General features: G+C 50.8%; 1 protein-coding gene across 1 annotated transcript in view; it reads right to left on the bottom strand.

Annotated features, from left to right (window-relative positions):
* C5QH8orf88 (chromosome 5q C8orf88 homolog) overlaps positions 1 to 22,263 on the bottom strand; it is a 1,871,959-nt gene extending 1,849,696 nt beyond the window's left edge. The window contains exon 1 of the mRNA XM_069622341.1: positions 22,108 to 22,263. The gene's annotated coding sequence lies outside the window, so the exon portion shown is untranslated. The remainder of the gene's footprint in view (positions 1 to 22,107) is intronic.
* Positions 22,264 to 22,653: the final 390 nt, after the last annotated feature.

The raw sequence follows: 22,653 nt of genomic DNA, 5'->3' as shown, positions 1-22,653 counted from the left end.
CCAAAGGCAAGTATGCAAAAGAACACATGTCCGCCACACACACATACACAACGGGTGCAAGTGAATGTCAAAACCAATATCATGACATGTAAGAAACCAAAGAAAAAATGACACAAGTGTAAGATAATATAAAAATGTATTACAAAAAATATCAAGTAAACTAATACAACTATCTGGCAAAGCAAATAAAAGGGCCATGTCCGGGAACAAAAATGAGAAACCAAAAAACAAAGGATAGAAAAATCAATAGAATTTGTCCAAAGTAAACACATGTAGTATGAAATGAAAGAAAAACCATTACGACATGGTGTAAACAATATGAAAGAAAAAAAATGTACCTCCCAAAAAATAACAATATATACAGGATTGTTCAAGGGTCCATGAGCCCAACACCACTAATGAAACCTAATACTAACTAATTTAAAAAATATGTACAAAGAAGTGGCCATTGTCCAAGCGGTCCAAAATAATAAAAAGAAATAAAGGAAACCTAGCACTAACTAACTAAAAAACTATATACAAAGGCAGCGGGCTAGTCCTGCGGCTCACTTGGTGATGCTGGCCAGGGCATCCTCGAACTCCATGTCAATGTCCTGGAGGCGGGACTCAGTCCTGGCCCCGAGGTCTCGCAGGGACAACCCCATGTGCTCACCAAATTCCCTGCGAGCCTCCTCGAGGCACTCAGCCCGCCTCAATGCCTGATGCATGGAGATCTCCGCCCTGGCCATGGCGAGCCGCTCCTCTTCCGCCCGCTGCCGCTCCGCACCTATCCGCTGGCCAAACTCCTCCCACACGGAACACACTGCCATGCCAGGGTTGCCCTGCCCTCCGGCCGATGCCTGCCCCTCCGATCTTGATGGCCCTGAGCCATGATGCCTCCCACGTCGAGCCCGCTGCTGCCTCCGACGCCACTGCCTCTGCCAGCACGACGGCATCCAGGCTGATGGTAACCACCGACGCCGTCATGCACGTGCCCTGCCCGATGATGCCGGCACATCTTCCATCTGCTGGGGTCCACTTGCTGTGTCGTCCACCCCTGCTGGACCTCCGACTCCCAACTGCGGCAGGGATGGGATCCCCACCGAGCTCGCTGCATTGGTCGGGGCAGGTCCACAGGGGGCCATGGTGGCATCTGGGCCGGAAGACGGCAAGGAGAACGACCGGTGGATAGCCTGCACAGAGGAGGAGAGGGCCGTCAGATTGGCCAACACATGCAGGAACCCCCCGAACATGGCCGATCCCAATTGGGCCACGTCGGCACGGTGCACTTCGTGATGACGTGCGTGCTCCTCCCGGGAAGCACGCACGGCATCACGAATCACAGCCGTGCGCATCGCGACCCCAATCAGGACCTGCTCCACGCGGCCAGGGGTTCCCACGGCCGCAGGTGGAGGGGAGTCAGTTGACATGGACATCCCCTCTACCTGCGGACGGGCCTGGGACGGGGCATCCCTGCTGGTGCATGGTGGTGCACTCACAGGGTCAGGGACAGCGACATGCACAGGCACCTCCACGGTGACCTGTGCTGCCTCCTGCCCCTGGCCCTGGACTGCACCACTTGCACCAGCAGGGATGCTCCCACCAGGCCCCATGTGTGCACCAGTGTCGGCCTCCTCCTCCTCTGTGCAAACCACCAACATGGATGGCTCCTCACCGTCTCCCGCCGTAGCAGGCCCCTGTGGGGGCTCACCCACCCCTTCCGCTGCAGCCGTGGGGGCATCCCCGCCGCCTTGCTCCACAGCGCCGTCTCCGCCCTCTTCTTCACTAGCCGCTGCGTAGAGGGAGACAAAGGACACAAGCATCAGGCTACTGTACAATGGTCCCCTAGACAGGAAGCAATAGCAGATGAGCACCCCTGTCAAAGTACACTTCCATCATGTCCCTCCACAACACATGGGTCAGTCCAGGCAAAACACACACAGTAACAGGCATGGTGCATGCCATGCACATTTCCATGCATGTCCAATTGACTCTTGAAACATTCAATGATATGTAACTCACATGCATCATGGCTCATGCATATCACATGCACACACTTCACCTCAGTCACATCCATCTGGCCCCAATCACACCGAACACAGGCAAAACAAGGGTAAGTTGGGTGCGTCACTGAATCTGTGCATTGTCACACACATGAGTCATGCATCCATGGCATGCACAAGTCACAGACATGCAGGTCAGGCACACAGACATGGCTACCATATATGTACCTGGCATCAGCACCCATCCTTCACCCCCATCCATGTCCAGGTACAGAGACTGGCATGCTCTCATGTCCCAAATCTGCATAGTGCTCCCCATGCCGCATTTCTACACATGCAACAACCATGTGGGTCACACATCACTGGTCGCACATGCATTACCATGATGTCCCAGCACACATACATGCATACATGGCCCATGAAACACATACAGGCAAGTATCATAGAACCAGCACACCGCAACATGCCCTGTCTCACACAGTGATGCTTGGACACTTACCGCTCAACTCCAGACGGGTCTCCCTCTCAAGGATCTGGGCGTGGAGCGCTGGGCGTACGCGTTCCAGGACCCTCTTCTGGATGGAACTCATGTGGCCCCGGCCCCCCTCCACGAGGCGCCGGGCCTTCACAAGGGTCCTGGACCTCAAGTCCTCCCAGCGCTTCTTGATCTTCAAGACGTTGCGGGTTGCCACCCCCTCCGCGTTGATGGCAACCACACAGTCGGCCCAGATCCTCTCCCGTCCTTCCTTGCTGGCGCGGGACGATCCAAAGAGGGCATCATACTGCCCCAGGACATGCTCCACCAGGACACCAACTTCGGTGGCAGTGAAGCTGGTGCCCCTCTGCCCCTCTGGCCTGGGGTTGCCACTGGTGCCAGATGTAGAAGTGCCCGACATGGCAACCCCAGAGGCAGGTGTGGGTGGGCAACTGGGTCCTGGGGCTGGGCTGTGGAGCGATGTAATCCCAGTTGGGAGTCTTCAGTTCCAGCAGGGGTGGACACAGCAAGTGGACCCCTGCAGATGGCTGATGTGCAGGCACCAAATGGCAGGGCACGGTGGCAGCAGGCAGGCAGGCAGGCAGGCAGCAGCAGATAGCACGTGGGAGGCTGCTCAGGGCACTGGGGGGGCAGTAACTCGGCCTTCGGGGCAGGAGCGTGGTGTTCCGTGTGTTTTCGGGTGGCCAGCTTGATACGGAGTGAATTGGCACGTGAAATTCCTGCACGTCAGCGTGAAATCCGAGGAAAGGCCCTTAGCGCGTAAGTGCGTCAGCACGCATACGCGATTCTATTGGACCAGAGTCCCTCATCGCGTAAGCGCGTCTGACGTGATCCGCACGGGCGTTCCCCACTCAGCACGTGAAGACGGAGCACACGTGGAAATACTGCACGTCAGAGTGTCATCGCGTGTAATTGGCCAAAAGTGCGCGTACACGCCATTGGCCTATGTGCGTGTATTTCATCGCGTGTAATTGGCCAAAAGTGCGCGTACACGCCATTGGCCTATGTGCGTGTATTTCATCGCGTGTAATTGGCCAAAAGTGCGCGTACACGCCATTGGCCTATGTGCGTGTATTTCATCGCGTGTAATTGGCCAAAAGTGCGCGTACACGCCATTGGCCTATGTGCGTGTATTTCATCGCGTGTAATTGGCCAAAAGTGCGCGTACACGCCATTGGCCTATGTGCGTGTATTTCATCGCGTGTAATTGGCCAAAAACGCGCGTACACGCCATTGGCCTAAGTACGTGTATTTCAGGGGCGCGCGGCCACTTACACAAGCAAGTACGTCAGCGCACCTGTATGCCTGCTGCGTGGGAATTTCCACACGCGATTGGAGTGGGAACTCGATTCCAGGGGTGCGAGGCTCACACGCTCGCCTACAACACGCGCAAGGCATTAATTTGCGCACTTTTCAATAAACAAGCCAGATGCCAGGATGAACATACCGTTCCTAGCAGCAGTGGCAGTGGGCTACCAAAGGAGGAGGAGGAGGAGAGTCAGGGCCAGAATATTCACACCCAGAACCAGCCTATTCGGGATGCCTGATGACCAGGTGTATGGGAGGTACAGGTTTCCAGCACACATCATACTGGACCTGGTCAGTGAGTGGGAGGATGACCTCACATCACCCACCCTGTGCTCCCAAGCACTCAGCCCCCTGCAGAAGGTCCTGAATGTACTGCACTTCTTGGCCACTGGATCCTTTCAGCGGACAAGTGCCATAGTGGGTGGTGTGTCACAGGCCACGCAGTCACGCTGCCTACACCAGGTCTTGAACATCATCACTGCACGGCCATCAGTCCGCAGGCACATATATCTCCCCAGGACTCATGCAGAAAGGCGGACGTGCATCCAGGAATTCTATGGTGTGGCTCAATTCCCCAAAGTGCTTGGTGCAATTGACTGCACACATGTGGCTCTACGTCCACCCAGGGCAACAGAGCACATCTATAGAAACCGCAAGCACTGGCATTCCATCAACGTGCAAGTTGTATGCAATGCCAAGGGAATAATCACATCAGTATATGCCAACTATCCAGGGTGCACCCACGACAGCTTCATCTACAGAATGTCTACCCTATGCCGGGACCTAGAGGCTGGCCAGCATGGAGATACATGGCTGCTTGGTGAGCATGAATGCCACTGCACATGCATGCATGTCAGATACTGGGTCATGACACAACACCACTAATGATACCCATCACCACCTCCGCAGGGGACAGTGCCTACCCTATCAGCCCCCACATGATGACCCCAATCCGGAACCCCACCACGCCACCCCAGGTAAGGTACAACACAGCCCACATTGCAACACGGGGCATAGTGGAGCGCACATTCGGAGTGCTGAAGTCACGCTTCCGCTCCCTTGACCGTTCTGGCGGGCAGCTGTTATATGCTCCCCGAATAGTGTGCAGGATCATAGTGGCAGCATGTGTCCTGCACAACGTTGCAACACGCCGGGGCCTGCCCGTGGACATGGTGGTGCCCCCACATCCACAACCACATGCACGCCCGCTGCGCATGGGAGGGGAAAGGGCACGGGGGGAGGCAGCCCGTACGCAACTGGTGGCCAACTTCTTCACCTAGGAATCACAGTGCTGGCTAGTGCACACTGCTCTGGCACATACCATCTGACAATCAATGATGACACTACCTGACAATGTCTGAAAATTACTTGACAATAAACAGTCAGATACACATCAGCCTGAGATTGTTAACATGGAAGTGTCAATATGTGTGCACCCCTAGCTACACATACACCAGCAATGCATCACAACGCAAAGACACAACTCCATCAATCTAATATGCATTGCCACTGGCGATTCACTACATGACAACATTGCCATGTCAACCATTCCCTTCACAGTCCCGCCACTGAGGACACCATGTCATGGTATGTGACAGCAAACAAACTGGCCATCACAACATGACACCAGTGTCACAAATAGCAGTGCCCCAAATGGAACATAGCCGCACTTGAGCAGCTAACCGCCCTGGAGCCACTACTACACACCTGTGTAAGAGTATTTTCAATCAAATTACACACCAACCCACCCTGAAGCCCACCCAAACAAGACACATTGCATGTAATCAATGGTAGTCTCATTACCTGATTCTGCTGGTATGTCCTCACCGTCCAGATGTACAGTGATGGCGCCATGCAAAAGTGTCAGTGCACATCTACCGACATGTAGTCTGACTCCAGAGAGTATGCCCTTGTGAAGATCTGTGTGAAATACCTGCAAAACATGAGCAACATATGTAAGTAGAGGCACATATCAAACCATCATGCATAGTTAGGTGCAACAACAATGAACACTATGAATGTCTACACAGTATTGACTATGGACTGGCCAACAGCTCATGGGAGTCCAATGTCACCGTGTAATTTGCTGTCACTTGGGCACACCCTTTGCAAGCCCATGGAAACGGAAGCAGGAGGGGTGTGGATGTCTGCTACCCAAGCATCGAAACCAAACTCAGGACAAGCCTGCATGTGCCCAGCCACAATACAGTGTATGCCCAGGTACCCACACAAGGCAACACTCTTGCAAAATAAAAATAAAAATGAGAAAAAATGGCCATGAAAGGGCCGGCGGGGGGGCACCTATGAGGTCCGAGGACAGGATGCACGCCACAATCCACCTGTGTGGATCATGGGAAAGGAAAACACCCCATAGGCTCGTGGCCCACACGGCTACTCTGTTGTGGGAGATGAGTCGCTATGGCTCTGGCCAGACCCTGCAGCTGACTCTGGAGGTGGGGGAGCTGCCTCAGAAGATGGTGTGACAATGGGAGGCAGCCCACGCAAAGCACGAGTTTGCTCCTCCATGGCTGCAAGCAGGCGGGTCTGGTAGTTCTGGTTCTGGGTTATAATCATGCGGAGGTCCCCATGCAGTAACTCCCGGGATGACCTGACCTCCGCACGAGTTGCCTGCATCTCGGCCGAGAGCGTCCGTGTCAGACGCTCCAGCTGCTCCTCTGTCCTTCTATGGGATGAAGCCTCAAGCTCTAACAGGGTCGACCTGAGGTGACGGAGTTCTTCCCTCAGGCCTTCCCTGTGGCGCTGGGACTCCATGGAAAGTGATTCCCGCAGAGTCGCCAGTGCCGCCCGCCTGTCCATGTTGGACGCCAACATATCCTCCCTGTGTGCCTGGCAGATGGACTCTGTAGCCTGCTCCAGTCGCTCCATCAGCCTTTCTGGGGGGACAATGGAAGTGGCCACCCTATCCATGGCCTGTGCAATCATCTCGGATGATGCTGCCTGTTGGGTGGCCATACCGTAGATGGATTGCTCCCAAACGGTATTGCCAGGTGGCATACGGCCACCACGTTGACGGGCACCACACCTGCCTGGGGCAAGGCGGACTGCACCTTGCTGTGCCGGCAAGGCCTCAGGCTGCAGGACTGCATTCCCTCTCTGATCTGCAGCCCCAGGAACAGGATCAGAGATTGGGTGGTGTGGCCCTGCATCCGTAACCACCGGAGGCTGATCTGCCGACACTGACATCCCCATTGAGGGCAATGGCCCGGCTGCAGGTGGGTCGGACAGAGGAGATTCTCTCCCAAGAACACTCACCTGCGACTGCACATAGGTGTCATCCTCCGAGTCTACACCTGAATACTGCTCGGGGGAGGAACCCCCAGAGACACCCCTCGACAGCACGGCCTGCAGCACTTGTGGGTTTTCACCCACAAACACACCACGTCCCTCACTTGTGGTAGGTCGGCCCGGGTTGCCCTCCTGGGACGGCTCCACCACCACATCCCCAGCATCAACAAGTGCTTCGTCCCCTGCAAAGACATGAAAGAGAAAAATGGAAACAGGCATTAGCACCATGGCATGCACCAAGGGCTGATGAACAACAGAGGCAGTAGTTCTACGACACATGTCCAACATGACTGGGAGACCTCCTATGCATTCACCATCACTGGGTCTGTAGGGGAGGCTCAGGGCATACAATGTACAGATTGGAGAGCAACGCCTGCTCACCTTGCTGCCTAGCACTGCCATCACACATTGGCCGGTGATTGCCATGTCAAAGGCACATGCCATCACACACATGGCATGTGACATAGCCACCAAGTGAAGAGGGAGAGGAGGGCTACTTTTTTGGATTTCAACCACTCTGGTCCTGACATTGCATCGTCACATCCATAAGTATACATGTTGTACATGGATCTGCTAGTCCTAATTGGCAACGATGCACAGTGCCTTGTCTACATCAACAAAATGCAGTAAACAATGTGATTCCACCTCCCCATCACCTGTAAAGGATTCATATTGCATTCGTGAAGCACCGGTCAAGTAATGTATGAAGGTACAGCGGAGCACTGAGGGGTGGTGGGGCAGAAGGGGATGCCAGTCAACAATCCTACTGGTGCTGGTGTCATTCATGTCACGCAAGTGCAGGGGTGGGTGGCACAATGAAGTGCAAGGGGAAGTGGTGGCTGGAAGTGCTGTACAAGGTAAGTAGGACTTGACGTCAAGGGCAGATGGTGTTAGGCGCAGACAAGTGCTGGGGGGGTGGCCTATAGGGGTACAGAGACAATCATGCAGTGCTGTGGGCTCGGAGGGGACAGGGGAGGTACACACTGCTTCTGGCTCGGCAAGGTCCTTTCAGATTTCTATGTGTCCTGCAGAGTTGTCACATGCCGCAGATATGTGCCCTTGGATTGGGGATCTCATCTTGGTGAAAAGGGTGAGGCGCTATTGCCTTTGGAGCATGTGGCAGGCCAGTTTGCCAGAGGATGGCCATGATGCAGGACATTCCCTCTCTGCCACCCGGCACCTGTGGTTTGGGTTCACAAGATCCGAGTCATGCCAGGACTCTGCATTGGCATGGGGCTTCAGACAGGTGGTCATGACCGTGGCAAAGACATCCAGTGTACCTGACATGGAGTGGAGCATGGAGTGGGCCCTGTCAGGATGGGAGTGAGCCTAAGGGGGAGCTGGATGGGGGGGAGATTTTGGCTGCATGAGCCTCGACTGACACACACTTCATGGGTCGGAATACCAAGAAGGTGTGTGACAGTGGTGAGGGTGGCTTTGCCTGTGGGGTGGTGAGGGTGAGCTGGGAGGAGAGGAGAATGTGATCACTCCAGGAGAGAGGAGTGCAGAGAGATGGACGGAGAGGGGAAAGTCAGATGAGATCAGAGCATCAAGAGTGTGCCCTGCAGAATGAGTAGGGACAGACGGGAGTCTAGAGGGTGAGAGGGAGTTGCTGAGGTCACAGAAAGGTCACGTGGGGGCGTCAACAAGCATGCAGGTGGATGCGTACAGCACCAAGGATGAGGATTTCTGTGTCTGGGGACATGAGTGAGGAGGAGAGGTGAGGACACTCAGAAAGGAAGTAGTACATTTGACCAGTTTTCCCAGACACAGTACGCACTGTTTAAGAATGTCAAGGTGTGGTGGAGAGAGACCTCACACAAGCCATTCCAGAGTGGAGTAGGTCTAAGTAGGAGTGACAGTGGCAGGAATACCCTCAGGGAAGCCAAGGGCACACCCCCCCTGCACAGTAGTGGCGGGCCAAGGAGAGGGTCAAGGATGCAGACAGAGCTGGCCGTCAGACATGTTTCCATGAGACCAAGGATGTCAAGGTGCATAACCTCATGTAAGTGACAGATATCGGAGGAATGCCTGATGCAGCCGCAGTGAAAGGAGTGTAATTGTGGAGGAGGTTGACAGCCTTGTAGGACTTACGGGGAGTGCTAGAGATCAGAGGTGCAGCATGTGTAGGAGTTGGAGTGGGAGGCGGAGAAGGTTCATGGGAGGGTGCAGGGAGGCAGTGCAGGATTGATGAGGAGAGAGGAGGGGGGACAGCAGGAGAGGTAAGGAAGTTGATGAGATGTGGGTAGCATTTCTCAAGGAGATTGAGGTTGGCCTAAGGGCCTTGGACTGAGACGCTCCCATTACCATGCACATCAATAGTGGCCTCTGAGGATTGGAAGGAGGCCAGGAGTACACCCCAACGGGTCCCACCAATGATGGTGGAAGAGGAGCAAGGAGAGAGGACAGGGACCATGTGAAGGGTCTATGGGACAGGCAAAGGCATGTATGAGCAGATGTCAGTGAGAGTTAGCTTAGAGTAGGCTCAGATGCACTGGTCAGCAATAGGGTGGGTCGCATTGGAGGGCAGGGTGCCCTCATTTGACTTTTGGCAAGCAGGTGTCGTGAGTAGGGCACGATGGTCTGAACTGTAGGAGTCATGGAAGATAGACCATGAAGAGCAGCATGGAGTGTGAGGGAATGGGGCTCGAAACCAGACGGTACCAAAGCCCACAGGTAGGAGGTGGATGTCAAGGCAACATCCACAGTATGACAGCATGTTGGTTGGCATTTATATACAGAGGACGCATTAGCATGTGGTATCATTGCATGTCAGGCATGTGAAGATGAAACTTTAATGGCTGGGGGAAAGGATAGGAATGGTATGTGAGACATCAGATGAATAGACAGGGGAGTATGAGCAACAATGTAGTGACAAAATGACAATTCAAGGGCAACTTCCATGGTGTTGGCCCATATGTGCACTGTTGCCAGTAGGGATAGTGCTGTGGCCAGATGGTGTTGCACTGAACATACTGGATGAGGCACATGGGTGCCACTATCAACTCTGCCACACCCCCCCTTGACAGGCACCCAACATGAATGCTTCACACACACACCATGCACATGGATAATACACACATGCATGTGCACTCACCGGATGATGCCTCGTAATCAGGGAGGTCTCCCACACCTTGGAGTTGTCCCTCGGTGACGTAGGATCCAGCTACAGACTCGTGTGGTGTGAGTTCTATATCCTGTGCTGGGGACCCACCTCCAGTCACCAAGGTTGCGGCATGACTTGAGGCCAGCTTATCCTTTGCCCTGCGCTTAAGGTCATTCCAGCGCTTCTGGCAATCACTAGCTGTGCGCCTCACTACTCCAAGGGCACTTATTCTGTCAGCAATGGTCTGCCAGTGTGCCTGGCATCTGGCATGTGTGGTCTTGGACCCTGCAACGATGACCATTTCCCTATCATGATCTGACACATACTGAACAAGTGCATTCAGTTCGGCGTCTGTGAAGCTTGGCTTCCTTGATGGGCCGGACTGTGCAGCCGTGCCTGGGGCATCAGCCTGTGCCGGACGTGCACTCTTCCTCTTGCGCTTGGAAGGGGGTGGGGATCCAGAGTGTCCTACGCCGCTGTGGACACTAGGGGCAGGAGCCGTGGTGGACTCAGTACTGGGTGTGTGGGATTGCCCACTCAGCATGGGAGTAGGTGCAGGCATTGGGGGTAGTGGGATGGTGTCAGGCCTGATCTGAGGTGCATGAACTAGGACCGACACAGTCTTGGCAGGGTGTATGAGAGGTGGGGTGGATGGAGCCACACCCTGGCTACGGGGGCCAGCAGATGACCTATCTGGCATAGATGCGCGTGCCCTGATGACACCAATGTGCACCGGTGCACGTGCAGTGGACCTGCTGACCTGGATGTCAGCGATGGGATCACCCTCGGACAGGTCTGGTGCCACAATGGCCTGGTCCGACAAGGGCTGATCAGGGTTGGTATCAGCCACATGACTCTCAACTGGGGGGGGGGGGGGCATGGGTGTCCCTGACTGGTCCTCCAGACTGGGGGGGACAGGGGCACCCTGCAAGTCACAACCACGTCCCCTAGTGGATCCTCCATGGCCACCACGTGTGGCTCGGCCACCTTTGCCACCCTTACGGCTTGCACGCCTCCCAACCATGGCACTGATGGTATTGTGCGTATGGGAGTCGGTGTGCACAATTGTCCTGGGCAATTGGGTGTCAAAGGGGTTGGGTACCAGATGGTATTCGTACCCTAGTGCAGTGGCAAGGCTATATGACACCCCTGGGGAAAGATGACGGGTCACGCAACGCACAGGCACCCCAAAAAAGTTAAGGAACGTGCACAATACCCCTCCTAGACCACGTGTGCTGATGGAAAACCCTGCCCTACGCTGTGGCATCCAGTAACACAATGAACGTATGCGTGTCACACGCAGCCTAGATTGACCTCTGAAGGGGTAGGCTACACACGGGGCAAGCACAGATGTTAGATACGTGCGTGACTCACCGTCTGCCAGGTAAAAGAGCGTGAAAAATGAGCGCTTTTGGTTGGCAACACCCCCGCCAAAAGAAGATGTGTACGCTGTCTGAGGAGACAGGACAACAGTAGAAGGGGACACTGTTTGAGGGAACAGGCCCAGGTAAACCAGTACAAGAGGAAAAAGAGAAAAAGCTGTCAGAGGTAACAGGGAGTACGAACTGGAAACGCCGTGAAGTAAATCGCGTGTGAAACGACAAGAAGTACAGAATTCACCCACTCGCTCTCCACGAAAAGCACGTACATGGAAATGGTGTTCAACACTACCTTTTATACAGGCCCACACGTACAGCGTCACTTACGGCGTGTACGTGCTTGGCCCATGTTCACCAATCACACGCTTTGTCACTCCTGCGTGTGGATCCTTTTTCACCAATCACACGCTTTGACACTCCTGCGTGTAGCTCACTTTTCACCAATCACACGCTTTGTCACTCCTGCGTGTAGATCCATTTTCACCAATCACACGCTTTGACACTGCACGTGCAGGTAACTATTGTCGCACATATGCTGGTGACGGGTTTTCGCGCGATTCGCTGAGTGTGGGGTTTTCACGTGCAAAATCACTCGAAAGACCAGGCTCCTGGCCAGGAGGGCAAATTTATGTCCCCCAGAGCCCTGAGCACGCTCCCACCTGCCATCGGCTGCTGCCTGACTGCCTGCTGGCCACGTGCCCCACAGTGCTGGTGGGTGGGGGTGGTGGGAGACATGGGTGGGGGCCTGGTGGAGGGTGCCCCTGGTGGATGGGGGGTGGGGGTGGTGGGAGACATGGATGGGGGCCTGATGGCAGGTGCCCCTGCACTGCTGGGGGGTGGGGGTGGTGGGAGACATGGGTGGGGGCCTGGTGGAGGGTGCCCCTGGTGGATGGGGGTGCAGGGGGACATGAGCAGGTGTGCAGGGTAGTCCACTGTTTTGTAGGCTGCCTGCAGGGGCCGTGGAGGGTGTACAGGGTACACCTGTGAGGGCCCACCCAGCCTATTCGCATGTGATAATTCCCACGCACCCCTGTGATACACGTACCCTGGCCAATCGCGTGTTGACCTTCCCGCTACCCCTGTAATACACGCACCATGGCTGTTCGCGTGTGATAATTCCCGCGTACCCCTGTGATACACGTTCCCTGGCCTATCGCGTGTTCTACTTCACGCGTCCCCCTGTAATACACGTTCCCTGGCCAATCGCGTGTTGAACTTCCCGCTACCCCTGTAATACACGCACCCTGGCTGTTCGCGTGTGATAATTCCCGCGTACCCCTGTAATACACGTTCCCTGGCCTATCGCGTGTTCTACTTCACGCGTCCCCCTGTAATACACGTTCCCTGGCCAATCGCGTGTTGAACTTCCCGCTACCCCTGTAATACACGCACCCTGGCTGTTTGCGTGTGATAATTCCCGCGTACCCCTGTAATACACGTTCCCTGGCCTATCGCGTGTTCTACTTCACGCGTACCCCTGTAATACACGTACCCTGGCCAATCGCGTGTTGAACTTCCCGCTACCCCTGTAATACACGCACCCTGGCTGTTCGCGTGTGATGATTCCCGCGTACCCCTGTAATTCACGTTCCCTGCCTAGTCGCGTGTAGTACTTCCCGCGTACTCCTGATTTGAGGATTGCCCGCTTTTCTTTCCTTGTTTGCCTGCCCTGTGAAGTGGTCCAGGGTTAGCGCAGCCCTTAGCGATGATTTAGCGATTTTGATGGCTTTTCCTTGCGCGAGGGCGTTCTTGGGGGCGTTACTGGCGCTGCTGCAGGCTCGCTGCGATTCTCTGCGCCACGGCTGGTTTGGGAGCTTGAAATCCATGAATACGCTGTGCGCGGAAATCTGTTTTAGCGCACGTGCCTGGCGCAGACTATCGCAGGCGCACGCTGTGCGCCGGCCGCGTGCGCTACTTGTGCGCTGGATTCTATGAATTAGCCTCAGTGTGTTGCAGGGGTGATTACATGTATCTAGCTGCGTATATAATCTATTACCGAAGGTCCCCTAAGTGATGTGTCCTTTCCAGCTGGTCACCCTACTTTTAAATGAAAAATGCCAATATTCATGAAAATACTGTGTTGGTGTTATGAGAGGAAGAAAACGGCATGCTCAATATTATTATGTAAGCGTGTTCAGAATTAAAGTACATTTTGAAGCAAGGGTTGTGTACTGTGGCGACCAAGTAGTGCGACAGATGCGGTCTGACAAAGTGATACCACACAACGGTATAGGTCCGAAAAGTTGCATTGTAATTTTAGTCATGATTTGGGTTGGGCAAACGCCTAAAAGGTATTAAAGGTTCAACTAGAACTAAAAGGGGATAGTAGGGCAACTAAAGGGTGAAGGGGAATTGGTGCTCCTGCACCTGTTAACTATAAGTGAGGACCCGTCTAACTTAACAAGTTCAAGTAATCTTCTGGACACCTTCTCTACATAAGAACACCACATGGTAGCAACAGAAAAGTCTCAAAACGTATTCTTTGTATTTTGATAAGATACACCAATTAAATAGGGAACCTGTGTGCCCTAAAACAGATAGAACAGCATCTGCTGCATGAGAAAGCTACTAAGAGTCGCAATGGTAGATACTTGTTCCCTTTTTAATTTACTGGAAAGATACAACATTGGCTTTACAAACTTTGCTGATGATACACAATGTATCATCCCCATGTCTGGCTCTCATGAGGAGGATGAGAAAACTATTAATAAAGTCTATGAGGTTATTCAGACTTGGATGCTACACAACGGACTTGCTCTCAATAAGGAAAAAACTGAGTTTATGGTCGCAGGGAAAGACAATAGGATTAAGAAGCTCGGTAGCAAATACAGCAAATGTGTCCTTGCTGGCTGTACCTTAGAAACAAAGAGGAAAGTTAAAACCTTAGTGGTTGTTCTCAACCAAAATCTTGACAGGAAAGCTCATGTTAATAATCTTGTGGCATCTACGGCCTACCATATTACATTTCTGGCCCAACTTCGGCCTTTTATCTCTCAAGTGAACTGTGAAACGGTAGCCAGGGCAATTGTCGGTTCCAGGATCGACTAGTGCAGCAGCCTCCTGTTGGGGGGTAATAAATCAGACATAGCAAGACTTCAAGTACTGCAAAATAGCATGATCAGAATGTTTGTATGCCTGAAAAAGAGAGACCATGTGTCAGACTCAAGGCGCAAACCGCACTGGCTCCCTGTGACGGCCAGGATCCAGTTCCAGATGCTTATGATTATTCACAAATGTATGAAAGGAATTGGACCTCACTACCTGACTATGGCATTGACAAAAAAATCAAATGTCAGATGTTTAAGGTCGAGCAACTTGAACCTACTGCAGGTTGCAAAGTGCAACCTGACACAGGTAATGAATAGTGCGTTCTACGTGACAGCACGTGACAATGAGTCAACAGCTGTGTTCAGGAAAAAGATCAAAACCTGGCTCTATAAATAGGACGCCCAGCGTTTTAATCAGTACACCTGACCCCAGTATTCTCTAGGATGAACCTGTCTGTTTTGAATAGTCTGTTGTGTGTTTCATGTTGTGCGCCTTTACGCCTCCGGGTCCTCTGGTGAGCCTAATAAATATATTAAAGTGAAGTAAAGATAAAGGTCCACCAGTGCCATATATACCTTTCAGTTTCGGCATGGGGAGTCAATTGATGTCCGCCCTGATGAAGGCCTGGTCAAATTGAGAGGTGGTGAAGAAAGAACCCCCCCACACAAGAGGCCGAAAAACACACGTCTGTCAACACTGTTTTGTGTGTTTAATACACAGTGCATTAAAGAAAAGATATGCTGGTCTGAGACATGACCTTTGAAAGTTAGTTGAGATTGCCATGTGTCTGCCACTGTCACTTGGCCAGAAGAAAATATTTTAGTAGGGTATGACTATTGTTACTGGCCAGAGGAAAGGCACTGAGGTGACAAGTCCAGACCAGTGTCTGTGTAATAAGAACAATGAATGTGTTGCTAAGTGTAATATTTCTATTTTAAGCTGTTTTCTGAGTCACTTTTACTAACCTCACCACCCATTTCTGTGAAAAGTAGCCCACCGAGAGTGGACTTGAAACTGTCTTTTGGTCCTATTGAGTGTTTTAATATTTCTTGTATAATAAAAACATTTATTTTTGTACTGTAAACCATTGAGCACAGTAATGTTTATGAGCGAGAATGATGATAAATGGCTGTTCAGAGTCACGAAAAACATATGCGTCTCCCACAGGTGTTCTTTTTTCTACACTCTGGCTTCGGATACAAGGGTGCAGTTTGTTTCGTGGACCAGGGCCCACTTTGCCTTCCACGAAAAGTCACTAGTTTATCCGCTGGACCTCTCGGCTTTCGATCACTCCAGCCCAGTTCACCTTTTAGCTTGTAAGACAATAAAGGTTTGTTTCCTTCTGGTTGCCACAATTCAGTACAGGTTTCCCTCCACCGGGCTCAAACCTTTGAATCCCAATTTTGTGGGGGGTCCCTTCCCGAAGCTTCAATCACACCTTCATAGGCTTTCCTCCGTCAGGCTCATGCCGCCTTTCACTTTCATTCCGCTGTCTAAGACTTTCTAAACTGCAAGGCTTTTGCTTTTACCTTGGCATGACCACTTCAACCTTCTTTCCTCAAATGTCACTTTTTCTTTCTTTCATACACCAAGGCCTCTTGGTAAATGTAGTTTTGAGTACAGTACTTATTTCAAAGTTCAAAAATATCTCTTACATCCAGGTTTCCCTCTGCTGCTCAAACCTAACATCAGTTCAAGTCTTGCATCTCAGTTTCTTTCCCGCTGCTTCTATGTCATCATCCATTTCACAGAGACTTTTGATTGGGCAATCTTCTTTCGCCAGACCATTCTGTTACTATATCTTTAATTTACAGTTCTTTACAATGCTTTGCTTTCTCTCGCGTCTTATCGGCACACATGCAACCTTCATTCGTCGGATACTGTTGCTGTCAAGTTTCATTTAACTCAGAGCAGACTTTCATTGCTTTCATTAACACACCGGCTGTGCTAATTCCTTTTCGTCTTTTGCGGTCCTGAAGTCAAGGCTCATACTACAACTGCCGCTGCATCTCCCCAACTCTGCTGTTCACCCGGTAGTGTATCTGGTATCCTTGAGACACAAAGAGGTTTGTCTCTTCTCTCTAGCTGGGCTTCCTTGCGCAACCTTCAAGGCCCTTCGGAAGTAACAATCTGTCGCCGGGGTGTCCCACGTTCCTCTGTACCTTTGTACCTAAGGAGTGTCCGGCCTCGAGTATGGAGTGCAGGAGATGCAATACCAAGGGATATTATGCCAGAATGTGCAAGTTGAATAGTGAGAGTGGTGGTGTGCAAGGAAGACAAGTGATCAGGATGGTGGAGGCATAAGGGTGTGCAGACGGAATGGTGGGACATATGAGCAGTGTGGTGTGTGAAGGGGTGCCGTTACTTGTGGTGGGGGCAGTCAAAAAAGGACCGTGGGAAATGTTAACTGTAAATGGAGTACAAATAGAAATGTTGGTAGATACTGGTTCGCCATACGCTATGATTTCACCAGAACTGTACAAGGAGAGTTATGGAAAGGAAGTGTCAACCCTCCAGCCCCCGATATCAGCCCCAGTGCATAGGGGCAGGTCCCTATCAATGTTCTAGGATATGAGTGGGCTTGAATAGAATTCAAAGTGCGCAAAACTGAAGGGAAGTTGTATGTAGCGCACAATGCCGAGAGTGTCCTGGGATGGGACGAGCAAGCTGCTTTGGAAATAGAGATACACCCTGGTAAGGCTATTCGGTGCTAAGTGTGGAGTATAAGGAGCGAGTGCGATCAGAGGGAAGTGTGCCGATGGATTACTTTTGGAACACTTATCCCACTGTGTTTTCAGACAAATTGGGCTTGTTGCATGGTTTTTCTCATAAAGTTGTATCGAAGAGAGGGGCAGTGCCTAAGGCCCAAGAGGCTATGAAGGTACCAGTGTTGGGCAGAGAAGGACTAAAGTGTGAACGTACAAACCTTAAGGAGGCATGGGGAATAGAGGAGATTGAGTCCTCAGAGTGGTTGTCACCTGTGGTCCTTGTGCGTAAGAAGGATGGTGGCCTCAGGATGTGTGCCGACCTTGGGGAGCTCAACGCGAGCATCTGGGTCGACTGCCATTCCTTGCCTAATAGAAATCAACCATTGGTCAGGCAGTGTGGCTCTCCACATTTGACCTCTCTTCAGCATATCATCAGATTAACCTGCACGAGGAGTCACGTCCGCTTAAGTCATTTGTCACCCCATTCGGAGCATACAGATTTTGGCTTGGCGTCTGCATTGGCTGTTTTCCAATGGCTGATGCAGACACTGTTTGGGGAGGTACCCAATGTAAACCACTTCCAGGATGATATTTTAGTCTGGGGAAAGGATCGAAGTGAACACGACGAGAGAGTGCTTCATGTAATGCAAATTTTGCAGAAGAGTGGTTTAACCGTAAAGTTGGCAAAGTGTCAGGTGGGTATTTCCAGCGCTACTTATTCACGACACATGTTGGACGTAAATTGCATAAAACCTAGGGAAGGTTTGATCAAGGTGATGAGGGAAGCACCTTCTCCTGTGAATAAGGAATAGCTGAGGTCGTGCCTGGGAATTACCAAGTACAAGTTGAAGGAGGCTGTGGATAAGGCTCCCTCATTGAGTTTCTTCAATCCAAAAAGTAAAACTGTACTTAATGTGGACGCATGTGATGTTGGCCTAGGTGTGGTGTTGATGCATGGCGGGATGTTCTGACCTATTGCGTTTGCAGTGCTCAGGGATGCTGAGAGGTGTTATGCTGTGACTGAGAGGGAAGCTTTGGCGGCCTTTTCTGCATCTAAACATTTCAGGATGTTTCTGTGGTGTATTCCGTACTTAATTTGGACAGCTCACAAACCTCTGCCATATGTATTCACTACCAAGGGCATGGGGTCTGTATCCCCGAGGATAGCAAAGTGGATGGTAGATTTACCAGAGTTCAATTTCAGAGTGGAATACATTACGGGTACCAAGAATGTGGTTTCGGACTGTTTGTCCCGGTTTCCGGTGGTTGATTCCGTTGAGGATGTGGAGGGTGAAACGGGCACTCAGGTTGCATGCATCCTTCCTGCTGTTGACAAGAGTGAGTGGGAGAGGGAGAGTGCAGTTGATGTGGAGTTGACATGGATCAAGGATATGATATGATGCGTCATTTATAACGCGCCTGTACACAAGTGTTCCTAGGCGCGACAGACAAGGTAGGGAGACATAGGGAGGACGAAACAAACAATCTTACTAGGCCTTGTGTCATTCAGATCACGCAAGTGCAGGGGGTGGGGGAGAGCAGAAGTGCCAGGGGGAGGGAAAGGGGAAGTGCGATCAGGGCAGCATTGCTCTGAGTAAGTGCAGCCAGGGAAGCCGGCTCTGGGTAGTGCAAGGAGGCAGGGGACTGTAGGGTGCACCCTAAGTGCACGGAGGCCCGGAGGCAGTGCAGGTGCTTACATGTCATGGAGGAACCTGGTGCCCATTGTGTTCAGAAGGATGGCTTGCAGGTTAGCTGGGAGAATGTGAATGTCAAGGAACAAGGGAAGGCCTATTTGCACATTTTGAGTGAGTTAGCAGAGGGCTTGTGGGGAATCATGAGAGGCGATAGGCTAGTTCCGCAGCTCAGTTTGAGGCCCAGGCTGGTTGATTTGGAGCACAAAGGTCCTTTGTGTAGGTCACTGACAAAAAGACGATTGCGAGAATCATACCGGTGGCCGGGAATGGATGAGGAGGTGGAGGTAGCCATGAAAGAGTGTCTGGCCTGTGCCGTAAGCGACAAAAGCAAGGCGATTTGTCCGCAGCCTATTTATACTGTTGAGGTTCTGGGTGAAGAGTGGTTAAAAGCGGCTTTGGATATCATGGGCCCCATGGATGGTCTTGGTGTAGAGTTGAGATTTGTGGTGGTTTGGGTGGATTACACTTCACGGTGGGTAGAGGCAGCTATGTTGGAAACAGTGACAACTGAGAAGATTATAGAATTTCTCAGCAGGGTGTTTGACAGGGAAGGTGTTCTGGCTTGCATAGTCACGGACAATGGAGTTCAGTTTGTTTCGCTGCATATGCAGGAGTTTCTGCAGAACCTGGGTATCAGGCATCATAGGACCTCTTTATATACTCCTTCTGCTAACGGGTTAGTGGAAAGGATGAACCGATTGTTAAAGGGGCAATTCAACTGGCTGTTGCCAATAGTTTGGATTGGTGTGGTGTTGTGTCAGAAGCACTGGCAGCCTTTACGGGTCGCTCACCATTTGAACTGATGAGAGGTAGAAAGGCAGGCTCAAGGTTGAGGACGACTGCCCTTGGGGCTAGGGGCCTCACCGACGTTAATGAGCCTCATCATGAGTTGGGTGGTATCCCATGCTGTGGAGTGTGCTGCTGGCTCTGCAGCAGATTCAGCCAGTAGTGACTGCATTCCTGGGATCAGGTTGCCTCCTGTCAAATTGAGAGATTATGTTTGGTGGGGTGTTTGGAAATGAGCTCTTTGTGCTATTAACCTTTGCAATGCATATGTTTGTTCCTGTTTATTTCGCGTCTTCCCTTTTCCTTCCCTGTTTCTCTGTGTAGTTTGCTATTGTGTGTTCTTGTTTAGTGTGATTAAGGGTTAAGGAGGGGTGTGAAGTGTTGTAATGGAACCCTGGCGTGTTTACTCTTAGCCAGGGGTCCACATTCTTCACTGTTAAGGAGCCTGGTGGATGGGCGGTTATGAGGTCCGTTTTGCTACAATAAATCTGTGTTCATACTGACCTTCTGTTGCTGCTGCCTCCTTTACTTCTAGTTATTTATTCAAAATTCACCTCGTCCCCTCTCACAAACCTAAGCAACCTGCAATTATGTGGCCAGATTATAGAACAATAACAGGCATCTTTGAAATACCTGATTCAATATCAACCCCTTTCTGAATGCAGACAAGAATTTGCACCCTGTTAACATTCGCTATGGCGCCGCATGGCAAACTGTATCTGATGAAGGAAGGGAAGAGGGGGGAGATGGAGAAAGAGGGAGCATAAATCGGTTTCTATCACCTACAGTATTTGCAATCCACTATAATTTACAAAAGTAGCATGGACCACAGCACAAAGCAGAAGGCAAATCATCACACAACTACAATACAGAGTTACTGCAGTAAACCTTAGAAAATGTCAGTGAAAGTTACTGCTGACCTTCAGGTGAGCTTTACTCCAAAGGGTGATAACCAAATTAGTCTTTCAAGGAGGACAGTGTCTCTTCCTTTGGGAACAAAATATATGAAACCTGCAGGCGTAACTGTACTCCAGAAAAGTGAACATCCCCACCATCCGGGAACCTCCCAAAACGAGAGACCTGGGCTCCCAATTAAGGTGACCCATAAAACCAATGCAGTTACAGTTCATGGACCAGAGCTGGTACCTTCCCACTGAACTACTAACCTGGGAATGCCTGGCCATCAACAAGCGCAACAGGGAAGACTGTATTCTGAAGCGGTGGAGCAGAACAAGAACATCCCTGGCTTGATCCTTACTCGCTTGGCATTCATCTGGTCAACCCACTGGGTAAGGAGTTTTCCACTTGTAAAATGGAAGCCAGCGCCAAATACAATGGAATAGACCTGACGAGGAGTGTTTGCGTTGACTGGCCCTTGAGACACAACACGACAGGAGGACCCTGGTCTTTTTTATAATAATTTTTTTAATATTTATTCTTGGTTGAAAAAAAGAAATCAACCTTTAATAAATGTTTCATGCATAAACATGTGATACAATAATGCATAGTTTAAAATCCACAATACATGTTTACACAGTAAATCAGCAGCATTCCTCAGCAAAGATAAAACTGATCACGGTTATTGAGCATACTAAAAATCCTCTAAGTTGGGTGCTCTAATAAAAGAGGTAATACCAATTACTAGAGATGTGGTGCGGCCTGCCAGACAAGTTTGCCAAAGTGCATTTAATTCAAATTCTGAAGCTAAATGAAGAAGCTTCCCCAGATACAAGTTACGAAGTGCGTTTAGCCCCGGAGAGCACCCATCTTGTCAACCTATGACGTGGAGTCGTTTCCATTGAAAAAAGTAGCAGCCAGCACCAAAAGCAAACTAACAGCTTAAGCTTCTAGATCTCCACAAATTGACCTACGATAGATAGAAACACACCAGCACGTGACCATGTAGTATCTTATCCAACAAAAGAATTGTGCACTGGTGGTAGGGCAACTGTTGGTGCAATATTTAACAGTGAATACCAACCCCCACAACCAATTAATACAGGCGCTGCCTCTAGGATTAACCACAAAGTCCTTGGACCACATTAACTCTCCCCAGTCTTCAGGTATACAGAGTTCAAGCATACGCAAGGGACAGCATAGAGTTTGAAAGACTGCTGACGTGGAAAGCATTTGGTGCAAGGAAAATTCAAGAATCTTCTTCTGACAAAGACCTGCCATGATATACAGTGAATTCAACATTGGAGAAACGTTTCCGTCTGCAAATTGCTACCCCGTTCTTCTACCAACATCTCTTCAACCAAGATCCCCTCAAATTTAAAAATAAGATTACTTACTACACTTGTTTGTGCATCGAAATTAGAGGAGATGACCAGGACACTTTCAAAACAAGGCCATCTTCAGAGCAACAATGTTTGTAAGCCAATCAGAAGGCAGGGTTGCAAGAATACAGCTACTTCAGTTTTACTGGGTCTAATAAAACATCTAACACTGAACAAAAAGGACAGAACTTCAGAGCTGAGTTGAGATGACATCACAAAGCAGGACATCATCTTTGTGATGTCACCAAAATCGCCATCATGTGTTCATAGTTCCACTCTACATATTAGAAAGATTGTTTTAATGTAATGCTTTATTTTCTGTAAGTGTAAAACAAGCACACATTGTAGATAAGTTCTTAAATTTAACACATTGGAGCACACATACTCCATATGAATGCAGTTATTGTTTATTGAGAATGGGATGGTGTTTTCAATAAGAAACACTTACATGGAGACAGGGCAGAACTACAGGCGGTACAGGAGGTACATTACATAAGATACACAAGAAATGAGCAGTAGGCATATGCCCACTTGGTAAAGGAGGTTAACAGTATAACTAGA

This window comes from Ambystoma mexicanum, chromosome 5q (assembly GCF_040938575.1).
Source record: "Ambystoma mexicanum isolate Mex_15411 chromosome 5q, UKY_AmexF1_1, whole genome shotgun sequence".
In the NCBI taxonomy this organism is placed as follows: Eukaryota; Metazoa; Chordata; class Amphibia; order Caudata; family Ambystomatidae; genus Ambystoma; species Ambystoma mexicanum.
The sequence above is the reverse complement of the archived record's forward strand: the minus strand, read 5'-3'. Positions and strand labels throughout refer to the sequence as shown.